This window comes from Adiantum capillus-veneris, chromosome 1 (assembly GCF_014529385.1).
Source record: "Adiantum capillus-veneris isolate H3 chromosome 1, ASM1452938v2, whole genome shotgun sequence".
Classification (NCBI taxonomy): Eukaryota; Viridiplantae; Streptophyta; class Polypodiopsida; order Polypodiales; family Pteridaceae; genus Adiantum; species Adiantum capillus-veneris.
The window spans coordinates 149,145,567-149,158,976 of NC_140931.1; the positions used below are offsets into that span (position 1 = coordinate 149,145,567).

At 44.5% G+C, this 13,410-nt stretch overlaps 1 protein-coding gene across 1 annotated transcript in view; it reads left to right on the forward strand.

The window, feature by feature from the left end:
- The first annotated feature begins 207 nt into the window (after positions 1-207).
- Positions 208-13,410, forward strand: part of LOC147465781 (putative purine permease 5) — a 65,144-nt gene continuing 51,941 nt past the window's right edge. The window contains exon 1 of the mRNA XM_086521781.1: positions 208-398. The gene's annotated coding sequence lies outside the window, so the exon portion shown is untranslated. The remainder of the gene's footprint in view (positions 399-13,410) is intronic.

Consider the following 13,410-nt stretch of genomic DNA (forward strand, 5'->3'; position numbering starts at 1 on the left):
ACTATCTTGGAGGGGCCTGGTGTGAAAACTCCACTAATCTATACTCACTAAGCATGGGAGACCCGATAGCGGCGGTTTTGAGGGCCTTTTAAGTTCAAAAATGAAGTCACATAAGTCTTCACCACCACATTAAATAGGGTGCACATCTTTGAAGCACCTCTATTATAGAGGGTCCTTAACCACCCTCTACATTTTGGAAGGCCTTCTAAATTGGAAAGCCTTCTAAATTGGAAATGGTCTAGATCCTTTTACCTCGTATCTTTCTACTTGCTAGGAGATCACCTATCGGAATGCAGAAACCTTCAAAAAGGTGAGGGCCCTGCATTTTGGAAGGCTTACAGGACATCGTCATATTGGCAGACCGTGTTTGGTGTAATTGAAGATCCCTCACCTTCAAGGTGAGCAATACTTGTGTTCACTCAGGCTTGCTGTACCCTTTTTTGTTTCTCTACACTGTATTCACCCACTCTCACATGGCTGAACCTGGAGAATTACGCGCTAGCTCCAACGTCTTTGTTCTAAATAATAATGCATGGATTGCACAGTCATTTGCTGTGGAGTCTTAAGTTTATCTGGTGTATGTATGCACATATTCAAGTTTCGCACCACTACAGACTCATGCAAACTGCTACCTTTATTGTCAAAATTGTGCTCTATGCATATATTGGCTAGATTATTGCGAAGAAGGTTGTTATGAGCATAAGTTGTAGGCTCTTGTGAAGAACAATATGTTTCTCATTATAAATTGGTAATGTGGCTTTATCTTGCAAACTCATAATGAGTGAGCCTTTTACACCGAATCATTCTTTTGACATGACTTGTGCATAAATATAGCATAGTTACAAGAAATGGCCATTTTTAGGCTTTCGTACCCTGCTCCCATTCCAACTTCCCATTCCGAATCTCGGACTGCATCACTTGTCCTCAAGAAGTGAGCCTTCGTTTGTTTTCGGCGAAGACACTAAGTACAGGTACTTGGAATTCCACTATGGCTGATAGGACGGACGACACTAGAGAAGAGGGTTCTTCCTTACAGGGTAGGTAGGCTATTCCCATAGTGCGTGAGGTTGGCGAAAGTTCACGACCACCACTGTCTATACCCTTTACTGATGTGAATGCATCGCGGGATCAAAGAACATGGATTGGGCGACAAGAAGAGGAAATGTTTGGGGCCAGATTATCACCGTTGTGACAATGTTCAATCAGCTAATGCAAATTCCAAGGTTTATTGATTTTTTGCAACCTCCCTTCAATGTCACAGCAAGCTAAGGAACATCCTCAACTTACAGAGCGTGTTGAAAGTCAAGCGCAAGTCCCTAATGTGTCCCGGAGCAGGACAGGGAGGATTCGCATGTTGCCAAGTTACTTGAGGCTCCAAGGAAAACCCTTTCTGTCCACGAACATGTGGCTAGGACACCATTCCTGAGGCTATACTAGCTCAGCCAGCCACCTTTGAGCGTCCAAATGTTGGTCTAAATGGACAGGGAGCTACCTTCCAGGCTATACATAAGGTATTTCCACCACCTACTATATTGCAAAAATCTTATCCTTAGTTGAAAGGATCAGTGGAAGCAAAGGCTTACCATAAAGAATCTCAAAGGCTGCCTTCCCCATAGACGAATGTACGATATTGTTATGTACGTACTCGACAAGGGGCAAATGCAAAATATTTCTCCCAGTGAAACTGTCTGTTTGACATATAGGATTTCAACATATCCAGTATTGTGGGCAATCTCACTTTGCCCATCCGTTTGAGGATGATATGCAGAAGAAAAATTCAACTTTATGCCAAGGTTATCAAACATAGCACGCCAAAAATTTCCTGTCATGCGAGGATCTCGATCACTAGCAATAGACTTGGACATCACATGATGCTTTAAAATCTTTGCTAGAAAAATCCTAGCCATATGATCGGCTTTGATCGATTTCTTGACTGGAATAAAATGAGCTTGCTTGCTAAAACCATTTCCAGTCTGAGTCTTTGGGAGATCCATGATAAAATCCGTGGCAATACTCCCCCAGAGTTGATCAGACACATGCAAAGGTTGGAGTAACCCAAGTGTCTTATGCCGATCATACTTGACTTTTTTGGCAAACCAAACATTCCCTAACATACTGATCGATGTCAGGTTTGGCCAAAAGAAATATCTTTCCAATGCTAAAGTCGTAGAGAAAATACCCCGGTGACCCACATAAGGCTACGCCGCGTATGGAGCTTGTTGAGGCTCAAGCCAAGGTACTTCATGCGGCTCAGGAGGAAAGGGAACACTCGCATGTTGCAGAGTCAGGGGCTCCAAAACAGGTCCCTCCCGTGCTTGAACAGGTGGCTAAAACGCCTATTCCACAGGTTATGCCAGTTCAGCCCGCCACCTTTCAGAGCCAGCATGCTGTCTTGAATGGACAGGGAACTGGTTACGAGGCAATGCACCCAGTTTTTCCACCACCCACGGTACGTCCTGGGTATTTCGGGGGTGGATCAGTGTTCCAAAGTATGGCTGGTTATGTGCTTGGAAGTCAACCGTACATGCCAAGAACAGTGTTTGGGGGTATGCAAGGCATGATGGCAAACCCCATGTATGGTAGTATCGGCATGCAACAGGGTTTTCAGAGCAACCACAACCAGTTTGGGGTGTCACAGGGTCATTTTGGCATGGCTGGTTTTTTTGGACAGCAGCCAGATATCGCACCTCTGACGCAAAATGTGAATGGCCAAGATGTGCCGATCATGCCTACTACAGTGCCCATGTTGCAGACCATTCCGTATGACAACTTGGGGGCACTGGAGAAGCCAAAAGCTTACAAAGAAGGTGGTGTAGCTGTAAAGTTCAGTACTTTCAATGGTTTTGAGGATAAAGCAAAGGCTCTCACTTTCCTCCAGCAGTTTGATACAGCTTATGCAGGAGGAAATTTTACAGAGGCCTCGAAAGTCAGGAAAGCTGCCACTTTCTTAAAGGACAATGCGCTCACATGGTGGATGACATTGTTAATGCAAGGATAGGCACCTGCCACTTGGTTTTACTACAAGCAAATGTTTGCATCTGCTTGGCTGTCAAATGAATTTGAAGCCGACGTCATGATAGATTGGCACCAGCTTACTTCAGCTTCATGCAAGAGCTTGCTGGAGTACAATAGGAGGTTTTGTAAAGCATTACTCTCAGTGACCTCCTACAGATTTGTGCCATTGACAGAGCAGATAGAGAAGTATTGTTGTGGGCTGCTTAAAGGGCTTCGTGATTACTGTACCAAGAACAGAGTGGCTACCCTTACTCAGTTAATGGGAGTTGCGAACACTGGTCTTGCCTTGTTGAAAGAGAGGACAGTGGATTTCCGAGCAACGACAAAGGAGGGCAGCAAAAGAAAAATTCAGCGAAGAAGCCTTCCTGATGCATCACAGGGGTCAGAAAAGGCCACCAAAGACAAGGATTCAGGATTCAGTCGGGACTTCTGGAGCGCAGGCAAAGAAACAGAAAAGGAAGCCTTTTGTGCGCAAGTTGCTCAAGGAAAAGAAGGTCCTAATGGCTGAAAACAAATGCTTTATATGCGAGCAACCTGGTCACTTTGCTACCAATTGTCCACAAAGGAAAAGACCAGGTGACTCAGAGGATAAAGAAGGCTAGAAAGGCAAGAAGCCTAAACCCACGACAGGTTTAGTGCCAGACATGGTGGGTGACAGGCCCAGCACAGATGCTAGTGAGTTATCAGGGCATGGGGTAAAGTTAGGGATCAGACGACACTCATCTTCTTTGATCCAGGTGCCAAAGCCAAATTTATCTCACTAGAGTTAGCTATGAAGCTGGGCATCAGAGCTGAAGAGATGGGGTACACAGCATAGGCAGGGTTGGCATGTCCTGGCTACTCAGAGTGCGTTACTCCCATCATTGGAAAGCTGCGTCTGCATATTCAGTCGTATGTGGACAAGGAGAGTTCTACATCATGCCGCTGGAAGGATGTGACGCCTTGTTGGGGATCCCGTGGATGTTCCGAGTGTGTGGAGAGACCTACAACAAAAAGATCACTGTACAGCATAGGGGGAAAACTCATATCTTGGATATAAAGCTTAAAGGAGAGTCAGTCCCTATTGTATCTGCTTCTGCTATCACTTCTGTAATAAAGAATCATCTTTTTGTGTACTTGATTTTTGCACGTGATGTCTCAAATAGTGATCAGTCAAATTTATCTGTGTTAGATAAAGAAAGGTCAGCATTTTTGCAAAAGTTTAATGATTGTTTTTCTGATTCATTACCGTCGCAATTGCTGCCAGAGAGACCTGAGGACCATCGGATAGATTTGGTGCAGGGTGTAGCCCACCAAATAGACCTCCCTACAGGGTTAGCGCAGCGCAACAGAAAGAGATTATGGGCCAGGTTGAGGAGTTATTAGAGAAGGGGCTGATTCAGCCTAACTCTTCACCCTTTTGCTCCCCAGTGCTCCTAGTGCAGAAGAAGGATGGCTCATGGCGCATGTGTATTGATTACTGTGCGTTGAATAAGAATACTATCAAGAATAGGTTTCCTATTCCTCGAATTGATGATACTATCGATCGTTTAGAGGGTGCTGCAATTTTCAGTAGGATAGACCTTAAGAGTGGGTACCATCAAATTCGTATAAGGGCAGAGGATGTGCACAAGACTGCGTTTAGAACGACATTTGGTCTTTATGAGTTTCTAGTGATGCTGTTTGGGCTAACAAATGCTCCTGCCACGTTCAACAGAATGATGGACCGGATTTTCCGCTCGCATCAACAGTTTGTTGGGACGTTCTTCGATGACATGATAATGTATTCGAAGAATGAAGAGGAGCATAGGCGTCACTTGACCATTGTGTTCGAAGAGTTGCGCAGTCACAGGTTGCTTGTCAATCCGAAGAGATCCACTTTCTTGGCCACAAAGTCTCAAAGTATGGTGTTAGAATGGATCCTGCAAAGGTCGAAGCTATTAAGACATGGCCAGACTTGAAGACTATGCATGATGTCAGAAGCTTCTTGGGATTGTGTTCCTACTATAGAAGGTTCATTAGAAATTTTGCAGAGATAGCATCGCCTCTTCACGCTTTGCAAAAGAAAGAGGTCACTTTCAGATGGACCCAAAAAGAGATTTCAGCTTTTAGTCTCCTAAAGGAAAAGTTGACTTCAGATCCAGTTATTGTTTTGCGAGATCTCAAGAAGTCATTTGTGGTCCAGTGTGACGCGTGTGGCAGTAGCATCGGAGCAGTGCTAATGCAAGATGGATGGGTAGTAGCTTATGAAAGCCGAATTTTGCAAGGGCCAGAGAAGACTATGCAAGTCTATGAGAAAGAGCTCTTGGCCGTGATTCATGCGCTTTCTAGCTGGAAGCACTACCTCTTAGGTGCTGATTTTGTTGTCCAAACAGATCATCAGACCTTGCGATACTCTTGACACAATCAAAGTTATCCGAAAAGCATATGTGATGGGCAAACATTCTTTCCATGTTCCACTTCCAGATTATGCATGTGGAAGGCAAGAAGAATGTTGTGGGGCTGATGCGTTATCAAGAAGCCACAAATTTCAGCTGTGTCAATTCCTTATCACCATGAGCTAGATGACATGAAGGAACAATATACTGCTGATGAAGATTTTGCAAGGATCTTTGAACAGTTACAAGAGGGGCAACATCACGAGCACTACCTCCTCAGAGATGGTTTTATGATGATGCATGGCAGACTTTGTGTCACTAGGCCACTGTGACATAAGGTCATGGAAGAGAGTCATGTCCCACCGTATGCAAGGCTTCGTGGCATTGATGCGATAGTTAAAGCGGTAGAGACATTCTTCTTTTGGCCTACCTTGAGGAGAGATGTGAATGCCTTTGTGCGAGCATGCATAGTTTGCCAGAAGGTCAAGTTTGACAAGCAAAAGGCACCAGGGTTGTTACAACCACTGTCGATTCCGGATAAGCCATGGGAAAGCATTGCTATGGACTTTATCTTTGATCTCTCAAGAACGCCAACAGGGAATGATGGTATATGGACCATTATCTGCAGGTTCAGTAAGCAGGTCCATTTTATCCCTGTCAGAAAGAAGATAAAATCTGATAAGATGGCACGCTTGTTCATGTACAATGTGTTTAAGTATCATGGAATGCCACGATCGATTATCAGTGATCGTGATCCTCGCATGACCAGTTTGTTCTGGAGAGGATTGTTTGAGAACATGGGCATTACGCTCAAGTTCTCATCTTCGTTTCATCCACAAACTGATGGACAGTTAGAAGAGGCTAATTCTACTGTCTTAGATCTGCTAAAATGCTATGTGTCAGATAATAAGGGCAAGTGGGAACAATATTTGCCTATGCTTGAATATGCATACAATAATACGGTGCATTCGTCTACTGGCAAAGCACCTTTTGAGATTGTTGAAGGTGGCAAAAAAGTTCCTCCCATTTTGCATACAAAGGACAAGATCTTTGAGGCAGATCAATATGTTGAGAATATGGATGAAATGTACCGATTTCGCTTAAGTTTTGGGGCTGTTATGTTGCCGAAATTTGGCCAAATCAGGTAGTATCTAGTGTGATACAGGTAAAGGATTCCCAAGACCTTACTTTGTAATTTTCCCTCTTAAAGAATAAAGAAATACCGAAAGGGGCGCCAAGTTTGGGGCCTACAGGTTGTCGGCGTCTTCTCGGGGCATTCTAGCTTCCGAGCCGTGTGTGTATTCAAGTGTTAATTCCCGTCGCAGGTTCTCTTTGCAAAGTGCTCTGTGTGTGTGTCTAAAGTAAAGAATTTCGGGTGAAAGCCAACGCCTACCGTCCCACGGGCCGGTTTCAGCAACAACTCTGGATAATCTCTGAAAAATTCTTCATCGACCCACATTGCCTCGTGGGTTCCTTGATCCTTGAACTTCAAAAAGTACTGTCGAACTTGCTTCTTTGAGCCATGGTGAAACCGATGCAACAACACTTGCTCGGGCTCCATGACTTCAGCTTCATCGATGATCTCGGGCTCTTCTTCTTCGGAAATGTCCTTCGGAGGTGTACCCTGAAACACTTTCAACCAAGAAACATGGAAAACGTTGTGCATTGACCATGAGATAGGCAATTGTAATTTCATAGAAACCTCATTTATCTTTTTAATGACAAGAAATGGACCATACATTTTGAAAGACAACTTAAGACACTTTTTTCCGACTTGCTTAAGACGTTGCTTCATGATTCTCAAATAAACCCAATCCCCTTCCTTGATAGAAACATCCTGACGGTGCTTGTTAGCCTGTCGTGAGTAAGATTCCTGAGCCTTGCTTAGTCGAAGCTTCACACTCTCAGAAATCTCATTCAACGACTGACTTTCAGCATTGGCATCAGGCATTTGACTGACCCAGCGAGTCAAAAGTGATTTGAACGGACGGCCAAAAGTTGTCTCATATGGAGTTCTACCAATGGCAGAGGAATAAGAGTCATTTAAAATTGCTTGGACCAAAGGGAAATAGAGCTTCCAATGAGACTGTTGATCATGTACATATGACTTCAAAACATCAAAAGCCAACTGATTGTAAATTTCTATTTGACCATCTAACTGTGGATGAAAAGCCGATGAAAAATTCAACTTAGTGCCAAAATTTTCAAAGAGAGCGCGTGCCAAAAATTGGTTGTGAACTTAACATTCCTATTTGAAACGATTGACACTGGCAAACCACAGAGGGGGTACCAATGCTTTATGAACAATCGCGCTACATCTTGTGTAGTGATTATGGCGTTACAAGGAATCAACATGCAAAATTTGTTGAAAGGGTCAACAATTGTCAAACATTGAGTGTTCCTTGAATGCAAACTAGGAGGAAGGTTAGTCATAAAATCCATAGAAATGTCATGAAAAGGCCCGTTGGGAATAGACAGCGGTAGCAAGAGGCCTTGCTGGTTACCCCGAGGAGCTTTTACCTTTTGACAAATGGTGTACTGTGTGACATAACGAAACACATCTTTTCGCATTTTAGGCCAATAGAAGAATCTTTCTATTTTTTCCAAAGTGATGTTCATTCCACTGTGCCGACCAGTGAGAGTCATGAGCATCGTGCAATATGGCTGGTCTGAGTGAGGGCAACACACAAAGACGGTGACGAAAATACAACAAACCTTCACGAATGAGATAGTTGTTAGGCCCTTGGGAAGCAAGAGCCTACAACCATTGCTTAGCAAACTCGAAATATGCATACTGGTTCTTCATGCTGTCGAAAGATACACCGTGAATAGAAACTGTGGATCTTGACTCAAGAGCCAAGATCTGTTCTTTGCGACTTAACGCATCTGCAACGAGGTTAACTTTACCATGCACATACTCAATCAAACCACCAAATGCTCAAAGAATTGTGACCACCGTGCTTGACGATCACTCCAATTTGCACTAGACATAGACTGGAGCCACTTGAGGGCTTGATGATCTGTGCGAACTATAAACTCTTTACCATAGAGTTAATGCTTCCAATGCTTGAGAGAGTGAACGAAAAAAAGAAGTTCTTTGTCATAAACCGAATAGTTCTTTTCTGCACTATTTAACTTCCGACTAAGAAATGCAACTGGACGGCCATGCTGCTAAAGCACAACACCTACGGCGACATTGCTCGCATCTATCCATACCTCAAAGGGGTTGTCCCAAGAGGCAAGGATAAGACATGGCGCTTCTGTCACCGCAACCTTGAGAGCTGCGAAAGCCTCAACGGCTGCCTCGAGCAAAACCACGCACTGTCAGCGAGTTTTTACCCCTTTCAATACATCTGTCATGGGTGCGGCAATGCGTGCAAAATTTTCTATGTGCGAACTATATGCTTGACATAACCCAAGAAAAGAACGCTTATCTTATGCAGTTTTGGGAAAATCCCAATTATGAACCTGTTCTACCTTCACGGGATCGAGCTTGACACCATCTGTAGAAATGGTATAACCCAGATAAGTAACTTCAGTGAGAAAAACTTCATATTTCTTCGTTGCAATGTACAACTGACACTCATCTAAACGGGCTAAAACCCTTTCGACATCCTTTTCATGTTGTTCCCACGATGCAGAAAAAATGAGAATATTATCAAGAAAGATAAACACACACACACGCCAATCATATCACCAAAACGGCCTACCATGAGACGGTTAAATGTACCCACGGCACCTGTCAATCCAAAAGGCATAACCACATACTTTCATTGCCCTCGCTTTGTGCAAAAGGTGGTCTTGTAGATGTCGCCTTTGAATACCCTTACCTGATGGTATCCACTTTTGAGATCAATCTTACTGAAAACCTTTGCCCCATTGAGCCTATTGAGGATATACTCAATGCGAGGCACGAGAAGCTTGTTCTTGACGGTCATCTTGTTCAATGCCCTGTAATCAACACACAAACAAGATGAACCATCTTTCTTGCGAAAAAATAAGATAGGAGCAGCAAAAGGACTTACACTAACTCCGTGAGTTGCCGCTCTAACTCTTCTTCTTGAGTTTTGTTCAAACGGTAGGGAGCCTTACTGACTGGCTGTGCCCCCTCCGTGAGTTCGATGCGATGGTCCTGCAGCTGCTCGGGAGGGAGCGGGGTGGAAGATCATCCTGTAAAATGAGGTGCTCATACTTGGTAAACAAGGCTGAGTACCTGTTTGGAGGACAGGATTGCCGCTTTGTGCTCCTCTTCGTAATTCACGCTTCGCCTGCACATGAGAAATGAGAGGTAAAGAATGCAGACCCTCCTCACCACGAATGATCATGGGAGAGTCACTTTTGGCATTTAGAGTGAGCGTATTGTCTGCCCAATCAATGAGAGGGTTATGCTCACGAAACCATCTAATGCCCAAAATCATATCACATCCTGAGAGAGGAGACACGACAAATTTTCTACGGAAGGGAGCTTGCTACACTGTGAAAAACACGTCGAGGCACTCTTGCGTAATGAGAGTCCATACCTGGAGCGAAGCCCGACACCTCGAGAGGAGTTGTCTGGCTAACCTCTAGGCGGGCTCTCTCTACAAGAGAGTCACCAATCACATCATGCATACTGTCTGAATCAAACAATATGACAATACGTTGACCTTTTACATGACCATAACATTTGAAGAGAGACTCATCAATGTGTGTGTCAGAAACATGTGGAGACTCAGATTGGTTCACTAAAGTGCTTGTGGTAGCTATTGGTGCTTTGGGTTCTCTAGGTGGTGCTGTTTTAGAACAAGCCTTCTTTATATGACCCTTGACGTGACATTGATAACATCGACCTTCCTTAGCATAAATGACTTGTTCTTTTGGCGTTGTGTATCCTCCTATAATTCCTTGTGCAGCTTTTTCATATGGGGCTAGCTTAAGTTTAGAAGGTGGTTTAGCTCTACCCTTAGATTCATTTTGAGAGTTCTTTTCCGGAGGATTAGAGGGAGATGAGCTAGAAGAGTTACATTCTTACCATTTTTACCGTTCTTATCGTTCTGTCGGTTCTGAGGAGTTTGAGAGGTACTGTGAGAAGACTTGTTGTCCTTCGGCTTTCCTTTGTTGTGCTTCATCTCTTGCGCGAGAGCAATCGCTACCGCCTTGTGAAGATCTAGGGGGTCGAGGATTTCGACATTGAACTTGATATACTCGTCTAACTCGAAAATAAAAGCCTCTTTACGCTTTTGCACCCAATTTGCGTAATTGGGTGCCAAGCTCCAAAACACTGTTAGAAAGGACATGACTGGGGTACCATTTTGCTTGAGATTGCGCCAATCTTCCTTTAACGGCGCTAGGTACCGAGGTGGCATGACCCGTGCCTTGAGCTTGTCTTGGAAGCCGGCCCAATTGAAAGAAAGGGGCACACCTTTGTCACGTGCACATCTAACCCTATATGTACGTGGACAAGCTACTTCACGACATGGGTTCAATCCAGTTTAGTCAGTCTAGAATAGCAAGTGATCTGGCACTTTTGTGAGTCTGTTCGCAGACCGTGCATGTCCAGACACTTAGACTAGATGCATATCCTCTGGTTGCACACAACATGATCATTAGATTTCCATCAGAACCCATCAAGAGCATTTTTACAGTGCATAGACCTAATTTCCCTACTTTTGACATTTTTCACTTATTCTTTTTAAGTGACTTTTGTTGGAAACTAGGTAGGGCAATTTTGCTAAGCTTGTATATAAGCAAACCTAGTGCTAGGCTTATTTGGCAGAAGTGGAAGAAGTGAACAAGGCAGCAAACTTGCAACAGGCATCTCTCCCTCTCTCTCAAGCAAGATTCCTAAGGCCCTGGCGTTTTCAGCAATGAACCACCCGCGTTTTCAGCCCTAAACTCAGCATTTTCAGCCCTAAACTCCAGCGTTTTCCAGCAAGCAAGACCAGCGTTTTGGAGCCAGCACTTCAGCGTTTTTGTAGCTCAGTAGGCCAGCGATTGAAGACCCTCAGATCAGCTTTTGGATGCAGCAAGTCCAACGTTTTTGATACAGCGAAACCAGCGTTTTAAAACCAGCAAAACAACGTTTTTAAAACCAGCAAGGACAATGTTTTTGCAACAACAAAACTTGGCATTTAGCAGCAACAGAACTCAGCAAATTCCAGCAGCAGTTCAACAGGTAGAGGATCAGCCAGAAGATAGTATTTCCAGCCGTCGTCATCACCGTTTCGTCGTCACCGTCCTCTACAGACTTATACTCACATTGCATCATAGTCTCACGACTTGCTTCGGTATCTTGTACTAGATTTGTGCAATCAATAGCATAGACCTCTCTCGCCATCGAGAGAGGGGCCCGTGGAGGAGGGTTTTACAACTTTTTGGTGTCGTATTCTTCTCTCTCTATCTCTCAGTGTCAGCACCTTCATTCACAGTGCTCACCACTTTGTCTGTATCCATTGCACTCTCTCACTAAAGGAACGGAAGGCTCTCCCTTCCGTAAGTAAAAGGAACCCTTGAGCACAGTTCGGAGCACTCATCTTGAGCAAAGTTCAACATTCACTTCCGCTGCACCTTACATTGGTATCAGAGCTTTGGTAGTGTTCTGTATCACTCAAGGAAAGAACCACATAATTTTTTTTGCTTGTTGCAGTCGCACGTAACCCAAGTTCTCTTGGGCGTGTCGATTCCTAATCGTATTTTTGAAGAGTGACAGGAAACCCAAGAAAGAAGGGCTTGTCCAGCCTCCCCTTGTGACTCTTTTCACTCATTGAGAGCGGACCGTGCACTTAGCGGCTGGCCAATCGTCATGAGGTGGGAAAAAGCAACCTTGGTGTGAGCGCAAGGCCGCCAAGGGGTGCGCCCGCGGAAAAGAGTAGAACTCGGGTGAAGAGAAGATCCTTCTCTAACACAGATTGCAAGCTAAAGAAGAACCTCAAGAACTCAAGAACCTCAAGAATCCAAGAACCCAAGACCCACAAGAACCCAAGTTCCTCGTGAACTTAAGAACCAGAGAACTCAGTGTATGGTCATCACCCGAAGCGGAATGGATACTTCGCATGGAGGTGATGGGCATGACGGTAGCGAAGAAGAATCTCACCACCAAGGAGGTTTTTCTGACCCTTCTCCTTTCCCATCTACGCCACGGATTGTACCAAATTCTATGGAGGCTTTGGTCAAGTCGATGATGGACATGATGGCACAACAAGAAGCGAATCATGTTGCGATGGCACAACTAGAAGCCAATCGCATTGCCATGGAGCGTATGTTACCATATACATGTGGTAGTGATGTGTGTGAACACACTAGGACCGCCGGGGCATTTTTTCCCTCTTTAGGAGGTTTTTTCCCCCGTGCATTGTATATACGCCCATCACTCTAGGGCTATCTATCTTTCCATTGCACACTAAGGAATACACTCTCTATTGTGTGCCTTGAGCTTCCTTCGTCTTCTCCAAGCTGTGTGTGTTTCTCTGCAACCCTAATTCCAACAATTGGTATCAGAGCAGGTCACGTCCTCCCGGGCTTAGTCGCCAGCTGCTCCAGCACACGCCTGCTCACTTTCTCCGATTTCAGTGAGCTTTGGCAAGCGTTCGCAGGTCGACAAATATTTTGGGGAAGCTTGAAGAGCTCGGTCTGCTCAGAATTTTGATTTGGGCTCATTTCGGCCTCCGTTTCCACTACGGGCAGTACTGCACAGGTTATTTCGTCATTTTGTGCAGATTTTCTGTCAGTGCCGTTTTCTGCATAACAGGTGCCTTATAGTCTTCTACGGTTTGTGCTATATAGCACAAGTTGTTCTCGCTCCATTTCTCCTATTTTCGGGCAGTTTTCACATCAGGTGCATCATTTACCATGGCTGACAACAACAACACAGATGTGTTCAAGATGTTTGCTGCTGAGGACAGGTTGGATGGGGACAACTACCCTATGTGGGCTTATATGATGCAACACGTTCTTGTGTCAAAAGGTGTCTGGAACATTGTGCAGGGCATTGATGTACGTCCTGGTTCTGAAGATGTAGGCGATATTGAGGATGTTGCAGGTCTTGCTGCAAGGATTGCAG